The sequence below is a fragment of the Pinus tabuliformis genome, chromosome 8 (genome assembly GCF_031772625.1).
Source record: "Pinus tabuliformis cultivar Carrire ecotype Pingquan chromosome 8, CPIR1, whole genome shotgun sequence".
Taxonomy (NCBI): domain Eukaryota; kingdom Viridiplantae; phylum Streptophyta; class Pinopsida; order Pinales; family Pinaceae; genus Pinus; species Pinus tabuliformis.
The window spans coordinates 359,895,648-359,907,213 of record NC_142294.1 but is presented as its reverse complement, the minus strand read 5'-3'; the positions used below and the strand labels follow the sequence as shown (position 1 = coordinate 359,907,213).

The 11,566-nt window shown below is 33.2% G+C and overlaps 1 non-coding gene across 1 annotated transcript; it reads right to left on the bottom strand.

Annotated features, from left to right (window-relative positions):
• Positions 1–6,523: 6,523 nt before the first annotated feature.
• Positions 6,524–6,675, bottom strand: LOC149235617 (small nucleolar RNA SNORA5). The gene has a single exon (XR_016246915.1). It is a non-coding gene; the product is annotated as a small nucleolar RNA SNORA5 (small nucleolar RNA).
• Between the last annotated feature and the right edge of the window lie 4,891 nt (positions 6,676–11,566).

Sequence of the window (11,566 nt, the reverse complement as noted above, 5' to 3'; positions counted from 1 at the left end):
GATGGATGGTGGGACATAGGACCGGTAGCAACACGGATGCACCAGTAAGAATTAGTGTGATTGATGCAGTCAGAGATCAAAGTGACAAAGGCTAGAGTAGTCAGATACTGAAGAGCACAGAGGTGCAGAGTCTTCAGTTGACATAGGCAATAGCAGTCAGAGGCATTGATGATAGAGGCATCATTCTGATTCAAGTTGGATATTTTTTGTTTCTAGAGTTGCTGGAGCAACAACACTTGAGAGAAGTATTGCATGCAGAACATTCCAAAGGTTCAGGATCGGGTTCAGGTTGAATGCCTTTCTTGTTGAGAGGGAGTGTTGAAAATAGCAACAAGAAATGCTAAAAATAGCATTTCAGGATATACTCCAACTCTATTGGAAATAGCAAAAAATAGAAATGCTAAAAATATCATTGCTATAAATAACATTTCGGGATATATTCCAATTTCAATTTGTCCTTGAATCAAAATTGAAAATTAAAATTCGAATTTAGTCTCGCTAGCTATTTGAAAAATAATTAATTTATTTATTTTTGAGTTAATTAGTTGGTGAAAATCAAACATGAAGTCTTTGTGAAGACATGCAACTATTATTCCTTTGATTGAGGAATTTTGCCCTTAATTAAGGAGATAAGGATGAGTTTTATTTGAGTTGTAATTAGTTAGCTCAGCTAACTGAGTTAAGTCAAGTTAAATTAGTTCAAAACAGTTGGAGGAACTAATTGTGAGTTCAGTCAATTAATTCATGCATGCATGCAACTAGTGTTCTCCAGATAACTGAATATTCTCTCATAAATAACTCATGCATATTAGTTCAGACAGAGAACCAGTTGAGATTAAAGGAAGGGACAATGTACTATCAATTGGAGGAATTTTCCTATAAAGTAAACTCATCCATGCATAAGGAATAATCTCCTTCAGGATTGCGCAATTATTTCAGAGGTTAGTGAGCAGTGCGTGAGGTAATTACACATAGGTTGCAGCCAGAGGAACTAGGAGAATTTGTGCAAGGAAATAGGAGGCTTGGAGGACTGAAGGAAGGCATATGTCTTGTCTATTCTGTCTATGAGCAACAGTGAGGGATTGTACTAAGAGATGGATAGCTTGTGAGCTAAAGATTTGTGAGATCCTGATATATTTACACTTGTATGATAATACAGAGATCGGAGTTTTTAGCTGAGGCTTTCCCCAGTGTATTATTTTGTGCTCATGTGTGATTGATTTCCTCTTTATCTATTATATGTGTTCTATTTGATCTTGCTCAAAATAGATTAGTATTCCACAAGTTTGTTTGTAGAAGTAGATTAAGTATTTTTCTTTAGTCACATTGCATTATCAGGTGATCTACAGTGATAATTTCTACAAAAAGGAATGGTGAAGTCAGTTCCAGAGATGTAAAATAGTCAAAACTAAAAAAGAAGCTTAAACATTTCTCACATGTTTGAATATGTGAACCACAAATTTTGTGAGTGCCAACAAAATGCATGTCAATCAACATGCCCTGCATATAATTTCACACAATATCCTTAAAATTTTACAATTCCTTATCTTAGATTTACATGTCCAGAAACACAATGACTTCACTACAAACATGTTTGTCTACCCAAAATCACAAATATTCAGTTAGACACGATTGCAATGGAAAACTCACAAGTATCACAATTCTATCTCCCATGTACTGAAATTGTTTAAATATGAGAATTAAAAGGATTACAACTTACAAATCTACTAGAGTTGTCATTTTTTAGCGTCTTTGCATTACAAAATGACTCCAGAATAAGATTTGTCTGCAATATTTTATCACCTACTCCACTGTCACCTCGTTGTGCTGCGAGGTATTGCATTGCAATTTTTGCAGTTTCTATTTTGCCTGCGCCACTTTCACCACTGAAATACAATTTTGAATCAATAAAAAAAAACTCTTTATCCTCGAGCACAACCTTATAAAACATCAAACAAAAAAATTAAAATCCCACCATATAGATGAAAAAGGAAGTAATCATACTACGATGAAAAATATTTCCATCTACTAACTTCACCTGTGTTTAAAGCACTCATTAAAATTTATTATAGACAAATTAAATACTTATACCTAAGAAGAAATAGGCACCGCACCCCAATAGATCATCTAAATTCACCTCTGTTTGAAGCACTCGTTAATTTTTTTTAATAACAACTTAAATACTTATACCTCAAATCTACAATTTCAATTTTTTTTCACCTGTCACTTCTGACATTCAAAACTAGTCACTTTTAACATTTCAAAACTTTACGTTTAAAAAGGGAAAACATTTTGTACAACATCAAATTCCAAGCTTGCCTTTACTCAGAGGACCAAAAGTTACTGAATCATAGCATAGATGCACTTATACAACTCCTTTTAATGTTGTAGTTTATCTGTTTTAGGTTTTTGGAGATTATTCAATCATATTTTTTAATTTATTATACATTTTAAAAAAATCAAACAAAAAAACCAAAAAATATTATCTCCTAAAAAATTATATGACCCAATTTCGAACCAGGAACTCCGAAGAAAAATAGATAATGCCCTCGATCATTATTCAAGGTGGGATTTCAAATGGTTAAGTTGTACACTCTATATGGGTTTTACTCTAATATTTCCTTCTCCCTAAGGGATGGTCAGGTTTTCTGGCCTTCAAGACCCCCCTCTTTGTTAGTCTGGTCTAGGCCTCTTCCTTCCTTAGCTCTGTACTTAGGCTAGACTCGGCTGCCACGTCTCAATTCCTTTCCTAGCCCCCGAGGTCAAATTCCACTCTCTCCTCCATTTGCTCAGTCTTGCCCCTTTAGTCCTCACCTCACCTCGCTGATGAAGGATTTCTAGTTCAATTTGTGTTCTTTCTTTTCCATCTATTCAATGTGGCACAAGGCTTCCCCAGGGGGACACCCTGAATCGTTGATCATGTCTACTTCCACCGAGAGGAGCAAGTTGTGTAGCATGGAATGACTTTTTCCAGCTAAATAATAACCAAGACATTCAGCTGGAACTTAACTAGCATAGATCAATTTTAAATATGGATCTAAGATGAGCTGAGAGGGATTTAATTTCTTCACTTGCAAATGTTTTTAATTTTTATTTTGGCAGAGATGAAAAATTTCAACTTTGATGACAGATAGACATCCTTACACATCCTCTTAGCTTAATGATGATGCAATTAGGTTAATTCTTCAAACACTGGCAGCTTATGGGAAGGAAATTGGACTAATTCCGCATACATTCTTGGCTCATGGGATAGAAATTGCTCAGCTGAGATGTGAAAACTAACAACTGAAGCACGTCATTGACATTTCCAAATTTCACACCCTTCCTTCGAGAATGATTTCTCTGGCCTTTAATTCATCTGTACAAGATTCTATTTTGCAGCCTCACCTAACACAAGCAAAGGAAACCAACACCCAAAGCTCATAGACCTGGATTTGAAATTGTAATGACTTATTTCGATATTGCTTTTCCTAGTTCAGTGAATTCAAGGATTTTTAACTGTATAGTTCTACATCTACAATTTTTGTACACTTTCGACAAAGGATAACCCAAACATTTCATAACTGTATTTTTTATTTTTAAGAATACATGTAATATATGGATGTCCAATTCAACTTAGGCCCTTTAATAATTAAAAAAGAGCCCCTCTATGATAAACAAACAAACAAAAAGAAATTGTTTCTGTTAAAATATTTCAAAAGAAAAATCCTTCATGTCATACATTTTGTCAATCAAGATAATATTGTAAGAATAATATTGCATTTCTCAAAACCATAGTAGCCTTTAAATAGAAGGGAAAAAATCTTCAAATAAAATTTCTAAACATGTTTCAAGTCTGAATTCAACAAAATCCAATATTATGTGAACTCTGGGTCACTTGAAATTGAGGCATGCCACCTCATTCAATAAAATTTACTATTAACAAAACAAGAAACCTATGCCATGTTTCAAGTATTCAATTGTAGTCTGCAGATAATTAGTTTCAACAGCTTCTCCAACTGGCTATTAATTTGACAAATCAGAAGTAGTAGGGATATCTAAAAATTAAATATGTAAGTCAAAAACTATGATAGATATGTTTGTGAGGAGAACCTTTCTGAATGGGTTTCAGCCAGTCTTGGAGACTGAATTAGATGAACACTTAAGAAACTAAGATTGTTTCCTAATTTCTTTCAATCAACATAATTTCAATCTAATAATATGTGAAAAGAAATAAATCATCTTGTAGTAGTGTTTAGTAAGTAAATCAAGCCAAGATGGTGCAAAGAGAGTGCTTCCTTTGGAAACACAATGGAGTCTTGAGAAGATTAAATCATAGATAAGAATGAAAATTTCTGCAAATAAGCGAAGATATTTAGAATTCATAGAGGATGTTGGATGTTGGTAGATGCAATTCGTGAATTATTGATGGCCAACTTGCTACTGTATACAAATGATGCCATCATATTGAATGAATGCATGCCACCTACTTTAGTGTCATGTAGAGTGAGGTTACTATGCAACTTGCGTAATATCTAGTGAAGAAGAAAAATGAAGAAAGCTATTACAATACAATCTATGAAAAGAAAAGACAACTTATATATGGAACAAAGTTATTGCTAAAACAAACTGACAAGAAGCAAAACTGCATAAAAAAATAGCCTTTTATTCGTATACCTCTAAAAGCAGGAGAAGCCCCAGCACAAAGCTGATAAAATATATGATAAGATCATTCACCTTGTAACCATTGCACTAATATTTATAGTAAAATACAAATAGGTATTTTATCGCATTGTATCTTCTAGAACATATAATATCAAACCAAATAAATTCGACCAAACTCAAATAATATGATCATGTGGTCCTCACCTTCTCGAGCAAACCTGTAAAGAAGAAAAAAGGATTATGTTAAATCACAGTTCACACATTAGGGTATAATCCCACTAAATGACCTCTCTTCATTATCCCAGTATCTGACACAAACCTATTTCAAATTAAATAGTGCAAAAAGGAATGGTGAAGTCAGTTACAGAGATGTAAAACAGTCAAAACTAAAAAAGAAGCTTAAACTTTTCTCACATGTTTGAATATGTGCACCACAAATTTTGCGAGTGCTGTCAAAATGCATGTCAATCAACTTGCCCTACATATATTTATGATATCTTCATTGTTTTCAAAAACCCCATGGTAATTACTTCTTACTTTCGAATACCCACTTAATGCTACCAAACCATTACCTCTAAAAACCCTCACATTTTGCAGAACAAATTTAAGTAACCCCATAAAACCTACAATAGAATGTCCAGCCATCGCATCATATTTAAATTTCCAAAATTTTCATTACCTACATATTCCTCCTAGTTACTCCTTACTCTCCAACCCTGACTTCTAAAAACCGTTGCAAGACTGACTTTGTTTAATTAACACCACAACACCTCCCATAAAGAAACTCAATTAAGTAAACTATCCAGAGCTTCATTCAATACAAATTCCCAGTTATCTTAAGAGAGGGGAGTGGACAACGAACATACCTTTCAAAGAAATCGAAGAAAACCCTGGGGACTCTGATCCTACACTTTCCAAAAATGGGCAAAACATTCTTTTCCACAAACCCTGTATCCAAAGATTACCATTTTCTTTAATATTTGAAGCACCCAAAACCCGAAATATTTTCCCTCAGAAACGACAGAAACAAAAAACTAAAACCCCATCAAAATGACTCTGCTTTCTCTCCAAAACTTAGTAAACTCCAAGCATTATAGATAACTAGAACCAGTATAATATTTTCCATGGATACAGCAGACCAAAAAACCCTTACTTCGCATCCTCAAAACTCCTTAGGGTTTCAAAACGCTGCAAAAAGATTGGAAAGAATATTACCTTACCACTATTAACAATTTTCAAATTTCCGGGATATATGAGATGGCTGAGAGCATGGCCTTAATGTCCCTTTTCCCCTGAAGTCATTGAAACAGACGAAACTCCCCCAGAATTTGTCGCACACAAAGAAAAGAATGAAGAAGAAATAGAATTATTGCCCTTATCAACGAATGATATGATAATGCCCAGGCACAAATGAAAATAGGGTCTTTCTTCACCCTCACAATATTGACTCATCTCCCAGGTAATCGCGTGTCTATCAAAAAGACCGTTGTGCAGCTCACGGAGTATGGAACACGTGTCCACAAAAGAATGGCTGAAATTGGGGTGCGAAAATATGCCCACCTATCTATAGATCACTTTCTAACAAAAGGACAATTGACTTGGGCTTTAAAGCACTAGTTGATGTTAACCCTACATAGACCTTTATGGTATATAATTAAATTCATGGAAATAGCAGAAATCTCTCTTATACTTTTAAAAAAAATTGTAAAAGTAAATTTATGTTAATTTATTTATTTCAAAGTTTTTTGTTTTTTAAATTATGAATTTGTTTTCTTTTACAATTTTTTATACCAATCACCTCAACATTTTTAACACAATCATAGATCTTTCAAAGTGAATCATTTATTAGCCACCCTAAGTGAAAAGGAGGTTGGTAAAGCTCTATAACTTATCAAATTTGTCCATAATCCTATCATATTTGTCCATAATCATAAAGTTAGAATAATTGCTTGGGCATACATCAAGGCCACTAAGCCTCACAAACCACATGGAACATAATCATAGAAGCCATAATGATTTGACATTAATGCATAGAAAGAAAAAGCAATGATTATAAATTCAATCATCGCTTAGATAAGGCTAGCATTCAACAACGGTTCATCATGGGATGGCCCAAAACCATCATTAGTAACTTTAGGATCAAATATTGCAATTTGTAACTATATTTAACTCGTTAAGCTTGATTTTTTTGGTTTTATATTAAAAGAATAGTTAGGGTTAGTGTTAAGAATTTGTCATTTTAGAGTTTTAATGGATTTTTAAGTTAATTTTTTCAATGTTTTTATGTTTTTTTAATGTTTATTTTCTAATTTTATTATTTTATGTTAGGTTATTAATTTACTTGTTAAGTGATTGATTTAGATGATTAATTTTTGTAAGTATTATTATGCCAAGAGGTATTCTATAGATTAATATGGCAGCAATGTTGTAAAATGTAATGTAGTGTTATGTTGACTCATCAACATAACATTGCATTAAAGAAAAATAAAATTAAATGTTTAGGTTGGTCATTTGATGGGTTTGCTCAGGTTGGTTTACAAACCCATGGTATTGCATGGTCCATCATATTTGTCTATGGTATTTTTTATGATGAAGCATATTTAAAGGTTTGAGGAAATACATTGTGGAATGCAAGAGTACTAGCTTAGATCCATATTAACTTCAAACTTATTATCTCTCTTTGCTTGGTAGATCTAGATTTAAAATGGATCTGGGATGGGTAGTATACATATAAGGTATGTGTATTCTAGCTACATACCCACACCTTGCATGATACATTAGTATTCTAGGATTGGTATTGAGATCGATCAATAGTTGAGCTTGGATTAGTTTTAAACTTGATTGATAGTTAAGTTTGATTAGTGGTTAAGTAAATGATTAACCATTAATCCTTATTAATAAATAATTCATGATTTATAATTATTATGATTAATTTAATACTAGATCATTTAGGATTATCACAAAACCATTTCATTTGATTGACCCTTAGGTAAATATTATTATTTTATTAATATTGTTATGGAAATTATTTTATTTTTTTATGATTCTTTATGACTTGACAAGTTTGACTTCTTGAAATTAATTTATGGGTAGGGGATTAGGTTGGGGGATGATAGGGGCCATCAACAAAATGAGAGGGTTGGCAACATTAATGAGGGGGTTGGTAACATTCATGAAGGGGGATATCAGTAGGAGGGTTTTCTTTTGTCGAAGCGATTCTTTTGAGGGGGAGGGGGAGGATTTTTGTCTTTGGGGAACATGCAAGTTGGAGAGGTTTTGGGTTATCACAAATAATGGTGAATTTTGGTGTTGGACACTAGAGGGGTGTTGCCATGGGAAACTCAGACACACTATGGTTGTGGTTTCAACTTGGTCTTAGAGGGCTAGGGAACTTGTGGAGGTTTCCTAGGTTGCCAAGTCGAATAGGCTTTCCTAGTTGGCAGGATGGCATATTCAGTCGGGTGGTCCCTAAAGGAGCACTGCAACCAAGGCACCATAACTAGGTATTTTTCTTGTTGTTTGGCTAAGTTATATAGATTACTCATAAGCAGGTTTTTAATAAGCTTTTAATATGTTGTGTCAAATATATTTCTTTGTTAAATAAACTCGTTTTTTTTATATGTTGTGAAATTGTAGAAATTTTGTCATAGTTTGAGGATAGAGGAATGGGTCATTACATCTCCCAAACAACTCACTTTACTTTATGTCTTAATATATGTGCGTAGTATTAAGATTGCATAGAGCAAGGAGATTTAACTAAAGCCCCCATCCTCATAGTGTAAGGAGCATATGCCCAATGCTCTAGTGAAAATGTGTCACATTGAACCCCACTTTTTGGATTTAGTCCAAACATTTACATGTAAAAGTTTGTGCAAAATAGTGAATGATCAATTCATGAAAAGCTCCTATCAAGTTGAGCAGAGTTAATATACATTCATTGTGTTTTTTCTATAAAATAAATAATGATTCAATTATAGTAAGTTGCTAAGGCGCAAATGTATCGCTTAAAAGGGCAACTTTTCAAGTAATGGAGATAGAAAGAAATTGGTTGTGAAATTGAGTAACCTAATTCCAAAGTGACTCAACATATGCATAAATTTAAATAGAAGCTTAAGATTTAAGGCAACCATAGAAAGGACATTGGGTTATAGGATGCCAAAGTGCACCAATATGCTGCCAATAGGCAGGTCCCTAAGAATAAAGGACTAAGTAAAAAAGGGATTCTTAGTCTTAATTGAAGGCTCACAAACACTTGTTGGCGCATAGGGGTGACCTAGGGTTTAGAGCTAAGCCAAAAAAACTCCCTCAGACATTGGCATTTTCAAAATTTGCAAATAGGTGAGGTCTCACCCAAGATATGTTGATGGGTTTGCAAGAACTTTTGAAGGTTTTTTAGGGGTAAGGGCATGTAGAGATGACTTCAATTCCAAACAATACACCTAAACTATGGTATTCATCATACATTGTAGATATAACCATTTAAAACGAATTACATTCATATTGCATATTATAATATCCCTAATGAACTACAACGCACATTGGTTAAGTGTAAAAACATTGCATAATAAACAAAGTAACCATTCAACATGAGTTCAATATACAACCACAAAAAAAAACTATGACACTCAACATGGGAACATAGCTTCACATACATTGATACCATTATTGGAATTACGCCTCGACTATAAAATATCAACACAAGAAATTCAACGAAAGCTCTGCAATGACTTCATATTTCATTCATTTATCCAACACTTTACATAAGATGCATATAGAGTAGAATATTAGGAGAGAGAAGAAAGTTATGTGTGTCTTGCATGTTATAGATTTGCATGCAACATCCTATTAAATGTTTCAACATGTTTTGACACCCATAAAATGTAGATTGCTTATCATTCTCTTAGGAAGGATATGATGTCTTACATCCTTATAAGTATACAGATTTTCATTCAAATGTGGCTAGGGAAATGGAACAATCGTCTACTTTGTAGAAGTTCTTTTGTTCCATCTTCTACTTTGTAGAAGTCCATTTTCCCAAGCTAGTTGGAGTCATTAGCATTGTAAAAGTTCCAAAATTTCGTGATACAATATTTGACTAGTATTCTCTACAAATTATTGATGCCAGGATTATCACTTATTGATCCTTGGACCTCTTCATCTAGTATTCTAGAAATTTACTCATTTATTGACATCACCATTATTGAATGTGAAATTTAACACCACTTGTTTTCATATTTTCATGCATATTTGAGTAGATTCCAAAAGTGTCTCTAAAAGGATGACAAGGACCAAACAAATATTTCTTCATGTTAAAAACACCCAATCATGTTCATAACATTAGTTTTTCAATGAACTTTGATTCCATCTTGCTTAACATGGGTTCATATGACAACCCAACGAATGGAAAAGGCCCAATCCACTTAAGGGAATTGTAACAAAATTTGTTGCTTTATGTCACTTTCCTTTATACCAAATTCTACTTCTAAGGTCTTCCATGCTTCCTAGGAAGATGTAGTTGTTGCTACCTTGCACAAGGACTTATCATCCAATGCATGTTTTATAAGATCCAATACTAAGGCATCACATACCTCCTCATATTTGTTATTCAACCGATTCTAAATCAATTATTTACATCAAAGAAAAGGTTTCATTTTGACAGATCCCAAAAATTAATTTTTTTAGCAGTAAATTTTGGAATTGTACACCAACCTACCTAAAGGTGTGCAACAATAGAAAGAAGCAAAAGATGCATATCTTTTTAGAGGTAACATCTAGAGATGAATAGGTCTAGTCTTTTAGAATAATACACATGAATAAAAATATAATTGTTTCCTGGGAAAAATGGGCACAGGAAAGACACACAAGCTCTCGAACCTGTAAGAGAAATAATATTAGAGTGGTAATATTTTAAAAAATAGTCATAAGAGAAATAATATTAGAGTGGTGTAATATTTAAAAAATTTAGTCATAATGATCCACATACTTTGATATAAAATAAATTTTAAAAATTTCAATTCTTAAAATCTCTTTTGTAGTTATCTAATGTTAAGTAGAATATCACGATAATTTTTGTAGTTATCTAATGTCAAGTAGAATATCACAATAATTTATGTCAGTGATGGTGTGATCATTTTTTTAATTTTTTTAAAGAAACTTTTTCTAGACATGCACTTCATCAAGCCTAAATCATCTTAACATATATCTACTTTTGAAGTAATATAAATCATCCTATGGTTATCCTCAAAATAATTATCACCCATAGCCTTAGTGATGGTGTAAGGCTTGTGTCAAAGTGGTATGTGCTTCTTATGGGAGTTTTTCAATTTCCCTTTATGCAAGTCCAACCATAACTCGTCAACAACCTGAAACTTATTTGGAACCCAATGGATTGTGTATCTACTTGTACTTGGAGTTGGAAACTTCCTACAAAATATCATGAACTCATTGTTGAATTTGTTGGATACATTCCTCAAAATTGGTTGTTTTACTTATCTCGTTCCAAGTATAGGAGGTATCTTCATGTGTTATACCATGAATATAGCTACATCAATTTGTTCCAATTGTTGGGACCCCAAGCACACCTGAAAAGGCTTGTGGCCAATAGAAATATGAAGAGCTATGTCGAATTTATGTTAACAATATGGAGGTTTTCAACATGTGTATATGGATGCTCACAATTGTATACTCTAAAGACATCTATAATAATCCTATTGACTACTAATTTTTATTTATCAATCTACGGATGAAAGGTAGTGGATTTCGTCGGGCTTGATGTCCATCATGGACCAGAGGTTAAACCAAAAAATAATAAGGAACCTATTATCCTTATCAAGAAATATGGTCCTTGGAAACCCAAAGTGCACCAAAATATTCTCAAAGAAGAACTTATGAGTGGATTTTGTTGCGTAAAACTTCTTACAAG